The following is a 12908-nucleotide window of genomic DNA, read 5'->3' as shown; positions in this document are numbered from 1 at the left end:
GCTGGTGATTGCGGCAATTGTTTGCTGGTAGGGGCCTGAACTTTTTGGTGGTGACGGACCACAAATATGATTACAAGTAATGCAAGCTCTTGCGGTGTGTAATTTTGTCATTTCTGAAAGCCGTATTTGCTGGGTTTTAATTAATTTGACCCCAGGCACTTCTTCCCCTGTCTGTCTCCGATATCCCCCACTCACCACTACACAAAAGCCAACACTATTGGCTTTTTCCAATATTTCTTCTTGTAGCTATATTCTCAAAGTCACTTTTAAGCATAATGCCCTGCCCCACCCACCCCCGTAAATATCTGATATCAACCAAGGGAAGGGGAAGAAATGGAAAGGACAGCCCAGAGCAAGAACAAGAGGGGAGGTGGGAGATCAAGAGGGAGTGGTGGTCGAAGGTGGAGGGGGTGATGGATGACAGGAAGTGGATAGGAGTGAGCACCGTACAGGAAGAGAGAGGAGAGGAGTCAGAAAACTCAGGGGTATTTGAAAGGTGAAAGTTATGTGTGGAAAGGGATGGGGGGGAGACGTGAAGGGAAGGGGATCTTTTTGGATATTTAACCCATTGTGGCTCTATTCAATCACGATTTTAATGCACCTGTAAGGAAAGAGCATTGGATTAAAACATTCAGTAATTCAAAGATTAAGCTACCATATTATTTTTATTTAATTTTCCTTGTGTAGTGCCTTGAAAACACTTCAAAGCATTTTTATTTACATCATTTAGTGCAGGGTTGTCCAACTCCAAGCCTCCAGAGCCAGAAACATGTCAGATTTTTAGGATACCCCTCAATAATATGCATCAGATAAATGTGCATACAATGATTCTAAATGCATGCACATTCCTTCTCATGAATATTAATGAGGGCTATCTTGAAAACCTGTCAGGATTCCAGTCCTCGAGGCTTGGATATTCACAACCCAGATTTAGTGGTACCTTGAAGATAGTAGTCCTAGTTTTTTTTTATAGAGATAAAGGGCCTCATTACCAGTTCTGCAGTAGTCATAAAACAGGAGGTATTTGGAAATACTCTCCAAATTGTGGCTTTTGTTTAATAAATTCTTCAATTCTGCCTGCTTTTCTGTAGAGGTAGCTGCCGCCAGACAAAAGCATTACTGGTGCAGTATGCATGTGGAGGTGCTGCATGCAAGCAGGAACACTGCATGTCCCCAATGGAGTCCTATGGCTCTGCGTCCGAATGGCTCGGAATCATGCAGGCTCTTCCCATTACCGCATGTTGTGATGGTAAACAAGTTTGGTGGTTTCCAGAGGAAATACTGCCGGTCCTGTCATGTAATGTGGCTCATATTCTCGTTCGGCGACACTGTTGCTTATTTGTGATCTTTTAATGGTATCTCGGATATTTAGGTTTGTCCTAATTTAATATGATAGGCCGCCACTCTCCCAGCAACCATACTAGACACTGGGCCTCATTACACTTTGCGCGCTAAAAAGCGCAAATTACCGGCATGGCGCCCTTAACGTGTCCGCCCTCGAGGGCGCTAATAGCGTACCATTACGAGTACGCGGACACGAGCATCGCACCATGCCGGTAATGCCCCAACTGCCATGCCGCTAAACTCCCCCAATAGTCCCTTACCGGCTTCGACGACAGTGCAGATAGCATCTCCGCCTTGACGCAGCATGCAAATAGCGGTCACCGCTAATAGCGGTGACCGTTAAATAGCAGAACCGGAAACAGCGTCATCACACAGGAACGGGAAAGAGCACGGCGGTCATCTTTAAAAACACAATCCATTGCCATCCTCTGCCCCCTGAACCTGTTTGTAGTACTTTGCTGTTGGAAAATATCTGGAACACCCTTACCATGCCCAAGGCTCTCAAAAAAACAACTGACCGCCAGCGGAAAGAAAAGTTTTCGACTGAGGAGCTACTAATGCTGACACAGACCCCATCTGAAAATGCTGCAGTGGTCTTTGCAAACGACATGCAGCGGGAGACAGTCCTCCAAAAAAAAGCAATCTGGGAGGAGGTGGCACTGAAAGTAAGTGCTGTGGGCACCAGCACCCGCAATGTACGTGAGTGCCAGAAAAGATGGGATGACATTAGACTCTGTGTCAGAATGATCTTGGCAGAAAATCACAGCATTGCCACAGCAGGTGGTTCGGGGTCGCCAATTAAACTAAAAGAATGGGAGGAGACATGTGCCAACCTCATAGGAGTTGAATGCATCGAGGGAGTCGGGAGGATAGAGCATGGCGTGGCAGGCACTTCGGATGGAGGTAAGTGTACCCATGAAAGCATGCAATGTGAATCTACTGGTCCTCGCAAATGTCAGCCCAGAATCACCTCATGGATGGCCAAACAGCCACACATGCATCCCACCCTGCCCATGTCAGTGCCAGACCCAAACACACACACATGCACACATCATCAGAGCCAAGTGCCACACACAACACTGCATGGATGAGCCACTGAACTGACACATCACCTGCATCCTTCACAATGAAGTCCAAATGCCCACAACTGCATTGATGATGTATCCTGCATTAGGTACATCGAACCGTAACCAATGCCATCCCCCTTCTTGTCCCCGACAGGGTCACATACAGACAGTGGCGATGGTGGGAATGCATCCCAGGTACCCCCTGCGCAGAAGAAAAGGCGGCCACAGCCCACAGAGGACACCCCCACAACATCCAGGGGAAAAGCCACAAGGCTCCATTTGCAGTGTCTCAAACATTGGTCGAGCGCCACTGCCAAGGCCACACCAAAGCCCACTGCCCCACCTCCGGAGGTCGACTCACCACCACCATCACAGCCACCGAGGGACCACCATCAGCTGCAGCCAGTTTGGCAGGAGAGGCGGCAGCCACTGCTCCATTATCTGATGTGGAGGACCCAACAGAATTCGACCTGGGCATGCACACTCCAAGCCCCCCTGGAGCCCTCCAGCCATCACCACCACACACACCTGGCTCCAACGTCACTGGTGATGAGACCATGGGAGCTTTCAGTAGCCCCCCGGTGCCTCCATCTGTTCACCGGCCTGCATCACAATGCACACCAGCCACACCACCAGAGGCCGACACTGCCCTTGACCTGGCCAGCATCAGCCAGCGGCAACAGGGTCTCACTGTGCTGGTTGGGCAGCACGTGGAGGAGGCTGCCCGTCTTAGGGAGGAGATAGTGGAGACATCCAGGCAGTCCAGGGAGGGGATGGAGGCATGCACAGACAGGCTGTGTGGGGAGCTCATCCGAGTTCGCGAGGTCCTCACACGTATTGCCGATGCTATGGACTGCCAATTCCCACCACCACCACCACCTGGACAGTCTGCCCCTTCTTCATCCGCCAGTTCGCGGCAGTCAAGCCCACCCGACGCTCCACACGCACAACCAGGCGCACCTCCAGGCAGCCTCCCAATGCTGGTTTTGGCAATGACCAATAGGGAGTTAATGTTCATGCCTCCGCGTGCATGCCTGGACGCATACATCGTGGAAGACACATGAGGGACTGTTGTGGGGGGTGGGGGGAAGGGTGTGATGGGACTGTTGTGGGGGGTGGGGGGAAGGGTGTGATGGGACTGTTGTGGGGGGTAGAGGGGAAGGGTGTTTGGGGACATACACATTTTCCTGTTTAAGTTCATAAATACACTGGTGTTTGAGCAAAACACAGGCCTGGACTCCTTCCTTGTGTATGTGTACTTTATTGATGCCAGGGTCTCACAAACAGACACCAGTGCATTACTAGCCATATCCAGGTGACAGTACGAGAACATGTTACTCAAAATATTTGGTTGATCAGATGCAGTCTCACAGCACGTCCCTCCTGGCCATCCCCTCTTGCATGACCTGCATCCCCTTCACCTCCATCCCCATCATCATCCTCATCAGGTGCTTCTATTTCAACATCAGGGGGCAGTGGCACATTCCGTCTGATACACATATTGTGCAGCATGACACATGCCATGGTGATCTTGGCCACCTTGTCATGGCCATACAGGAGAGCGCCACCAGACCTGCTAATGCACCTAAACCGTGACTTCAAAAGTCCAAAAGTCTGCTCGATCACGATGCGGGTACGGGTGTGTGCACGATTGTATTCCTCTTCGTGCCTGTTCTGTGGGTTCCATACAGGTGTGAGGGGCCACCTCTTCAGGGGATAGGACATTGACTTGGCATTGAGATTCAAGTACACAATCAACAGCATACATGCAAATGGTCTGTGTAACTGCAATGTGCAAAGGTGGGCTCAACCCTGCCCCATTAATACCTCCAACAGTAATTGAAATGTCCTGTGTGAGGCCAGGTTTTAGGTGTCCCTGTGCCCAGGCAGATTTGGTACCACACTGGTGGTGTACTGCCCTTCCAACATTGACATTGCCATGCTGAGAGGCATCACTTCAGTGGTGCTATGGGTTCGTGGTGCATTGCTATGGTTAGGGTGTATCCCTTGGCATGCATTGAAGGGCACATTGCATTGTTGATGTCGTGCTGCACGAATTCAGCATGACTATGTTGACGGCATGGATGACATTTGTGTATTTTGTGCCGTGGAATGTTGTGCAGTGTGGATGTTTGATGTTTCTAGGCTTGGATTGTCATCTTTGTTGTGTAGCATATACTTGCATGTCCGTTCATCTCAAGTACGTTGCGGCCCTCCCAGATGCACATTGGCTTACATCTGTATGTGCATTTGGACGACGGACTACAGGCTACACCCAGTTGGAGTATCTATCTCTCCCCCCCCACGCACACCCAGTTGGAGTATCTATCTCTCCCCCCCACGCACACCCAGTTGGAGTATCTATCTCTCCCCCCCCCCAAGCACCCCCAGTTGGAGTATGTATCTCTCCCCCCACGCACACCCAGTTGGAGTATCTATCTCTCCCCCCCCCAAGCACACCCAGTTGGAGTATGTATCTTCCCCCCCCCACGCACACCCAGTGTGAGTATCTATCTCCCCCCCCCCCCAAGCACACTGCCATGTGCTTGGCCTGCTACTCACCAAGTAGCCACGAACGTTGTCCCGTTTGTCGCTTCATGTAGCGGGGGATAGTTGAGTTCCGCAGGACCATGGAATCATGGGTTGATCCGGGAAATCTGGCACAGCAATGTGTGATTATCTTGTTGGCGTCACATACCATTTGGACATTGATCAAGTGGAATTGCTTCCTGTTTCAGTACACTACTTCATTGTGATGTGGGACGACCAATTACACATGTGTACAGTCGATGGCCCCGATGCAACTTGGGATGCCTGCCAGTGAATAGAAACCGACTTTGGTGTTTGCAATCTCCTGGGCAGTCCGTGGCATGTATATGTGTTCGGGTGCATGCTTCAGGAGGGCATTGAGTACCTGGTTCAGTGTGCGTGAGAATACTGGTTGGGAGATGCCATGCATCTGCCCCACTGTATGCTAATAGGTGCCTATGGCCAGGCAGTGGAGCACAGTCACCACCTTCAGTAGAGGGGGTATGGCAGTTCTGATGTCTATGAGGCTCACAATGTCGTGGTGTATCATGTCCACAATGCTGGTGATGGTATCCCGGTCCAGACGGTACAGGGTGTGTATCTGCTCAGGTGTTAGGTTAAATGGACTGGCTCTGATCCTGGAAATTGGTGGGTGCCTCTGTGGTATGATTAGGTGCCGTGGTGGTGCGTGCTGTGCCTGTCTTGCCCTCCTCCTCCTCCTGCGTCTCCTCTGTGCTGCCTGTTGTTGTTGCAGCTGTGCTGCAATCAGGTCCTCCAGGCCATGTAATGCTGCTAGTATTGGAACCATCTTGGTGTGTGAAGGGGTGTGGGAAGGGGTGTGGTGTGCTCCTTTTGAGCAGCCACAGTCTCCATTGCCTCCACCTGTGCTGATTGTGGCCACCTGTGGCAGGTGGTAACTTTGCACAGTTCTTTTAACGGGTGGTTCGCGATGGCGGTATTAGCGCCATGCGGGTAAGGGGTTTTGGGCGCTTTTCCATGCCGCTATTGGCACGTCTGCCTTGCTTGTGATGATGTGCTAATAGTGGCATGGCGTAAATTACGGACGCGAGGGTCGCGCGCCCGCGGACTGGCCGCTATTAGTGGCACCGTACTTAGCGGTGCCGCAAATAGCGGTGAGCAAGGTCATAATTTGGATGGGGATTTAGCGTTACCGGTATTCCATTACCGGTAACGTTAAATCCCTACCGCCTACCGTGTAATGAGCCCCACTGTGTTTAACACAGACTGGAACGCTTACCTGGGTCTACACTCAACCTGCTAGTGTGGTCTATCAGACATATCTTACACACACCATTACTATGGATTAATTAAGTCAGAAGATAGGCAGTTTGTGGTCCCCAAAGGAGGACTTGAGTCTGAAATGCATCGGGCATCTACAATTGCCTTTGTCCCTAAAATAAACAAGTCTTTACAAGACATGAATGGACTATGTGAGATTTGAACCTAACCATTCGAGGAAAATTTCTAAAGCGCCACAGACTTTACGTGGAACATTTTTGTGCATTTGCACAGGAGTTGCTTCCAATCTCATTGATCATCAAATCAAAAACCTCCACATCTAATTTAATATGAATATGGGGCTAGCATCTCAAATATGCTACTTCTGGGGCCAGTTCAAACATTTTTCAGCAGAATGGTTATTGCACCGCCAAAGTTACTGTCATCACCAGGAAAAGGTTTCTGCACCAAGATTGGCGCTGTCCTCTTTCTACTGCACTCTGCCTTTACCATTCTGTCCCCCTTCTACTGCACTCTGACTTCTTTTCCCATTCTATCCTATTCTAAATGCACTCAAACCAACTCTCTATGTATTACTGACTGTGTACTGTGAGAAAACAAAGGGTGTCTCACCCGCTAGTCCTCGGGGGAATTGTCATCCAGGTGATCAGGACATGGCCTTCTCTTTTGGATCCAGTTCCTGGGGGTGGACCAGTACAGGAGGTTCACCTGGGTGAGGGGTCTTCAGGGAGTGGGGGTGAGACAGCCAATGGTGAGGCGCAGTATTCCCCCTTTTTTGTTTGCCTAACCCATCCTATTTTTTAGTGTTCTCTGATGTCCCAACTCCCCCCACCCCTGCTTTTTACACAAACACAGGGCAGTGGAAGAAGGTGACTGAGAGTAACAAGACTAACTCTTATACATCAGATTGGACATCTACCGCTAATCGGGTTAGGCAAAGTCAGGCACTTCACTTTAAGTCCATACACCAGATACCAATTAGCTCTCCTCACATGGATAAAAGGCTGAATCTAGAGAGACACTCTGAGCAAGGTGGAACACGAGTAAGAGCAGAACTTCCAGGGTGAAGGCAAGCCTACTGGAGCAAAAACCCCAGAAATTCCCTACTGGAGATCGTTGCCTCCAACAGGCCGAGAAAGACATGTGGAGCCAGATCCCAAATCAGAAAGCTGCTTTGTGTTCCAAGGATGCCAGCGACCCTCCCGGGTGAAGGGCAGAGTTGGGGAGTTGAGGCCAAGCTTGTGGTACTAACCTTGACTCGTGAATTGGAAATCAAAAAAGCAAGAAAGAAACACACACAGCCGGTGAGTTGGCAAGTTACCTGAGAGACCCGTGTGTGTTAAAGAAAGATTGAAGTGGCAAAATGTTATCACAAGTGAAGGCTCCACGCGTGTGGATGAGATGGGAAGAAAGGCAGACCTGTGAATGAACTTTGAAATAGGGACAGCTGTGAAATCAGCAATACTGAATAATGAAGTGGTCTGGCGAAAGGAAGTAGCCCACTCCAAAGTCTCAATGAAAGGTATATTGTTTGTAACGATTAAGTGAATGAACTGAAAAAGTGAAGTAAGCAAAATGTAACCCTGAGAAACGGGGAAAGTGAAAAGCTGAACATTGAACTTTGTGTCGAAGTGGTCCTGCGGAGGACTGAAAAGAAAGCCACGCACATTAAAAAGTCTTCGACATCCGAAAACGGTCTGAGCCCGATTGAGGGAGACCCGAAGTGTAATAAGCTTGGAGAAGGGAGCTCCAGCAAGTATTGTTGTGAAAGGTCTGAGCCTGACAGAGGGGGAACAATGTGAACTTTGTTGTGAAAGGTCTGAGTCTGACAGAGGGGGACCCATGTGAACTTTGGTTTGAAAGGTCTTAGACCGACAGAGGGGGACCCACATGAACTTTGTTGTGAAAGGTCTGGGCCCAACAGAGAGGGCCCCATGTGCCCTTTGTTTTGAGAGGTCTGAGCCAGACAGATGGGGGCCCACATGAACTTTGCTTTGAAGAGGTCTGAGCCCGACAGAGGAGGACCGGTGTAAACTTTTAGTTGAAAACGTTATTTGAAAGAACGGAAAGAGAAACTTAAACATGAAAGCCAGGTGGGCCTTGATTCACGTCTTGAACTGTTTTGTGTAGAAAAACGGAGCCAGAGTGTGTCACTCTGCCTACGAGGACTGCTTTACTCTGTGTGATCTAACGTGGGAAGGAGAGCTGATTCAGACACATTTATTCTTTTGAACACTGGTTTTTCCTTTACAAACATTTCTCCTTTATACACTTTTTATACAAGAGATAGGGCAGGTATTAGGTTTTGTTACCATAGGCCATTTTGATTTGACGGACTCCACTAGGACTGTTTTGTTTATCGTTTGATGATCAAGACTACTCCCATCCTAGTTATAGGGCAAAGTAGGAGTTTTTCCAAACCCAGAAACTCCAATACAGTTTTACAAATTGTACCTTTTGTGTGAGTGTCATATTTGTGATACCATGCCTCCTTCCCCTACAGTACGCAACAACATTTGACTGCCTTTCCTCTCTGCAAATCTCAAACAATCCAGCCACTCCAGAAATATGTGCTCTTCTTTCTGAAACTTGCCCTGTATTGTCTTCTTCAACAGAACTAGAGGCTGGGTGTTTGCTGCACTGGCCTCAATACAGACTGGTAGAATTCCCGAGCTTCTGGCCCAATGAGGGTCCAAGAAGGCAGATTCCTCAAATACTGCCTTGCCCTCGTGAACAGTGCACAGAGACAGCACCTGAGTGGTGACAACTGCTCTCTAGAAATGGTTATCATAAATATGAGCACCATTGCACAAGACATTTTAGGGACAACATGCCCAACAAGCAGCATTCTATCACCCCTATTCCCTACACATAGTCGCTCTATAAATTGCCTCTGAGGGATATGGCCTTTTTCCTATTGGCTACACGAGGTAAGAAATGCTGGCCCTCCTATTGTTTACATTGTTTTGCTCAACCTCAAGCCCCCCTTTGGTCAATTTCAGTGAAGGATCTTTTCAAAACCTGGGCCAAAATGGTCTAATCTGATTGAAAAGGCCTCATCTAATAGCCACCTAAGAGAACAGCCTCTTGACATGGGGCTAATCAACACTACTGTTTTGCTGTATGACTCTGCCATTATCCTGGATTGCCCAGTCATAGAACTGTCTTCAATGTCTAAATATCCAAAGCAATAATGTCTCAGTACATTTTTCTCATGTACAACGATCTATAACATGCATGGTTTGCCTTCGGTCATTCCAGAGTCAGGATTTAATGCAAGAGGCCCTTGATTTGCGCCCCTCTCTTCTTGTTCTGCCCCATTGCTCTCTGATCAGGATCTTAAATACGGCAACCGAGTTTACCTGTAAAGGACAAGTGATGCCCCCATTATTGCCTACTGCTATACCCTTTCTCCCCAAAACCCTGGGGGCAGGACATGGATTGCGGCCCCTGGGCTTAGCTGTGAAAGTAGCCTGGCCCCTCATCCTTCGTCTCTCCCTTCCATCCTTTTCAATGCTGCTTAAAACACCAAATACATTAATAATACTCCTCTTTTGCTTTTTGATTTGAGATACAACATTGTGAAGCTGCTGTAACTAGGCTCCCCCTTTTTTTTTAACACATGTGTGTATGGTGCACTATTATGTTGGAGGCAATTGTTATATATTTTTCAGAAATACCAGATTTATGGGATCCATATGTAATCTAATACTACAAGGTGCTTGCTTGCAATCTTGCAGCAAATTGACTTATGTCTCCATGACGGCATGCCTCATATTTTTGGATTTTGGCAAATAACTACAATAAAGATTGTGTTTCACATTTACTGCACACACAAACAAAGCATGGCATTCAGCTCATAAAAAAAGGATATTTCTAAAATAAACTTCAATGCATTTTTAATAAAGTGGGACCGCTCAGCTGTTCAGGGTTCAGACTGCACCCGCAAACAATAGACGCGCGGCTGCAATTTGGAGATAACAGGAAAGAGCAATGAAGCCATAAGCAAAGCAGAAATAGACGTAGTCTGCCAGAAAACGAATACTCTGCAAAACATTTTGCAAAATCTCAAAACTTAGCATCAAGTCCGTGCCTTTCATAAACAAAGGGGAAACAATTAAATAGAAAAAGTGTCTTAACGGTCTACGCGGGCATGTGATTCAGCGTTTAGGTAGTCTAGAATTGCATCGGAAAATGTACAGTCTATACCTGAGAAAGTGTCAGAACCGATACATGAGTAGTCAGCTCACCTCATACATGTGTATCTATTGTTTGTTTTGGGTTAAATAAAGTGTCTCCCTACCTAGGTTGCAATCGATCCCTGTACAAGCGGATACAATAACAGGATACAATAAAAACTGATTGATTTAGAAGGATGGAATGGTAAGGACAGAGCTGTAGGATAAGGGGAGAGGGAGGCAGAGGGTTGCAGGCAGCGGATATAGGTTAGGCGGGAAAGGCGGACCACGTCTGAAACACAAAGGTTCGTCAGAACTGCTCGTTTGGAAGCTATACGTCTACGAATTTCCAGAGATCTGAACTTCCTACCTGCAATCTCAATTCACTAGGACTGCAGCAGCAATTGCCTCCCTCCATCCCTCCCTCCATTTACCATTACTGCAACAGTTTAAACACAGGGAAACCTAGAATTTTGGGAAAATTCACCCACGAAAGTAGGTAAAGCCTGGGTGGCTTTTAACTTTCTGTATGTTTATAATTCCTAAGATTTATCATTGACATATTGCATGATTTGTGTGGGGTTCATGAAGCCGTGCTTCTGGAGGAAATACTCATCTACCTGCTGTCACACATGGCACTAAAAACCTCTCCAAGTCTTTGGGACAGTTTAAAGCTTTTTATTAAACATGCTGGTGGCTCTAATTTCCGGTTAGTGCTACCAAACGGCAATCCCTGCTGTCTAAATCCTGGCTTGTGCTAAAGATGGCTCCCTAAATAAAGAGACTCTGAACTCCCACAGGGACTGCCTAGATTGTCCTTCTCACCAAAGGTTAGTGTTCTAATCGGAGCTTGGGTTGTGCCTTGCAGTCATGCCCTTTCACCTGTCTACACTCACTATCACTCCCCTCCCACTTAGTCCTCCCTCCAATCCTCTATCTCTTTTGATGTTTCACTGCTCCTGCCTCTTGCCTCCACCCTTTGCTGTTACATCTTCCCCGGCACCACTTAACTTCTACTCTCCCCCCACTTCTACTCTCCTCCTCCTCCCACGACTACTCCTACCACTCCAGCCACTCCCCACAACTCCCCCTTCTTTCACTTTGTCATTTCACAAATATTCCTTACATTAAGTAGACTACTTCACTCACTTCCCATACACACTCTCACACAGCAGTACTCTAGTACTCACTAAACCAATGCCGCACCGGTTTGAACAATAGTGTCCACACTGCACCACTTCTTTCATCCTCCTCTGACCTCACCTGAACAACCCACAACTGTTTGCTTCCTGTCTCATATATTATGTTCCCTTCTTGTTGGGGATTGGTCCTCTCCCCTGTGCAATCCTGACCTGTCCAACCCCCATTAGATTTGAGTGGAAAAACAATAGCGGACTAAGCCAATCAACTTTTTGCATGCAGGGCTGCAGCTGCACGATAATGGTGTTGTACAGAGTTCATTAAGCAAGTTTGTCAGGTAGGCTTGCCGTCTGCCTACCCCAAGATAAGTTTTCCAAAAGGGGCTGCCTGGGCTCCCTGTGTGAGTCTGTGGTGGTCTAGCAGATACATTTTCCTCCGGTAGTGTCTTTTGCTTCCGCTCGGGAGCAGAGCGCTGTGGCTGTGTGGCGATGAAGTCCCGTCTTCCTCTCTCGCTGGGTCTCTCGCGGCTTGTCTTTTTCCTCCGGTCGTGTTAAGGGGGTTGTCATCTGATATGTGGGTATGGGTGTCTGCTGCACTTCCATGGTTGAGGGGAGATCTTATACAAGTTACTTGCCTTGTCACACCCCACAATAGATCAGGCCATATCAAAGTTGTACAGGAGGTACTACACTGACTACGAAAAACACTGTTCATATGGTACCCTGGAGAAATGGCAGTTGCAAAAGAAGGAGGGGGAGTATTTGGGCTATCGTCACACACCTAACAAGTTTAACAAGGATCCGAAGAAGGAGCAAGCTGTCCTGGATTGGCCCAACCCTACTAATCTCTCAGAAATGCAGCAATACCTGGGTTTCGTCGCCTTTTACCAATTACTTGTGAATGTCTTCTCCTGACTGGCACAATCCTTTAATCTACTAACCCGAAACTCTGTTCCTTTTGTTTGGGTTATGGCCACAACAGAAGCCTACACAATTCTCAGAGAAGCCTACTGTTTAACACCAGTCTTGGTCCAACCTGATGCGCACAAGCCATTTGTGCTGAAATCAGATGCCTCTAGCAGCGCATCCAATTGGAAATCATTCATGTAAGTTCAGGGTGCAATTAAACCATTTACAATTGAGAGGCTTTGGCTATCAAGGATGAATTCACACAATCGTGTCACCTGTTGGGAGGAGATTGAAATGAGGTTTGCGCCCTTTGGATGTACTTACACACCATAACCATCTGACGCTCCTAAAAGATGCCTGTCTGATGCTGTTTTTCACCCGATTCAACTACATGTTGTCTTATCGTTCCACCCCGACACAGGTTAAAGAAAGCTGATGCTTTGTCATGCACAAGTTCTAACTGCACGAAAATGGTTGATTGC

Source organism: Ambystoma mexicanum, chromosome 12 (genome assembly GCF_040938575.1).
Source record: "Ambystoma mexicanum isolate Mex_15411 chromosome 12, UKY_AmexF1_1, whole genome shotgun sequence".
NCBI lineage: Eukaryota > Metazoa > Chordata > Amphibia > Caudata > Ambystomatidae > Ambystoma > Ambystoma mexicanum.
Note: the sequence above shows the minus strand (reverse complement) of the source record.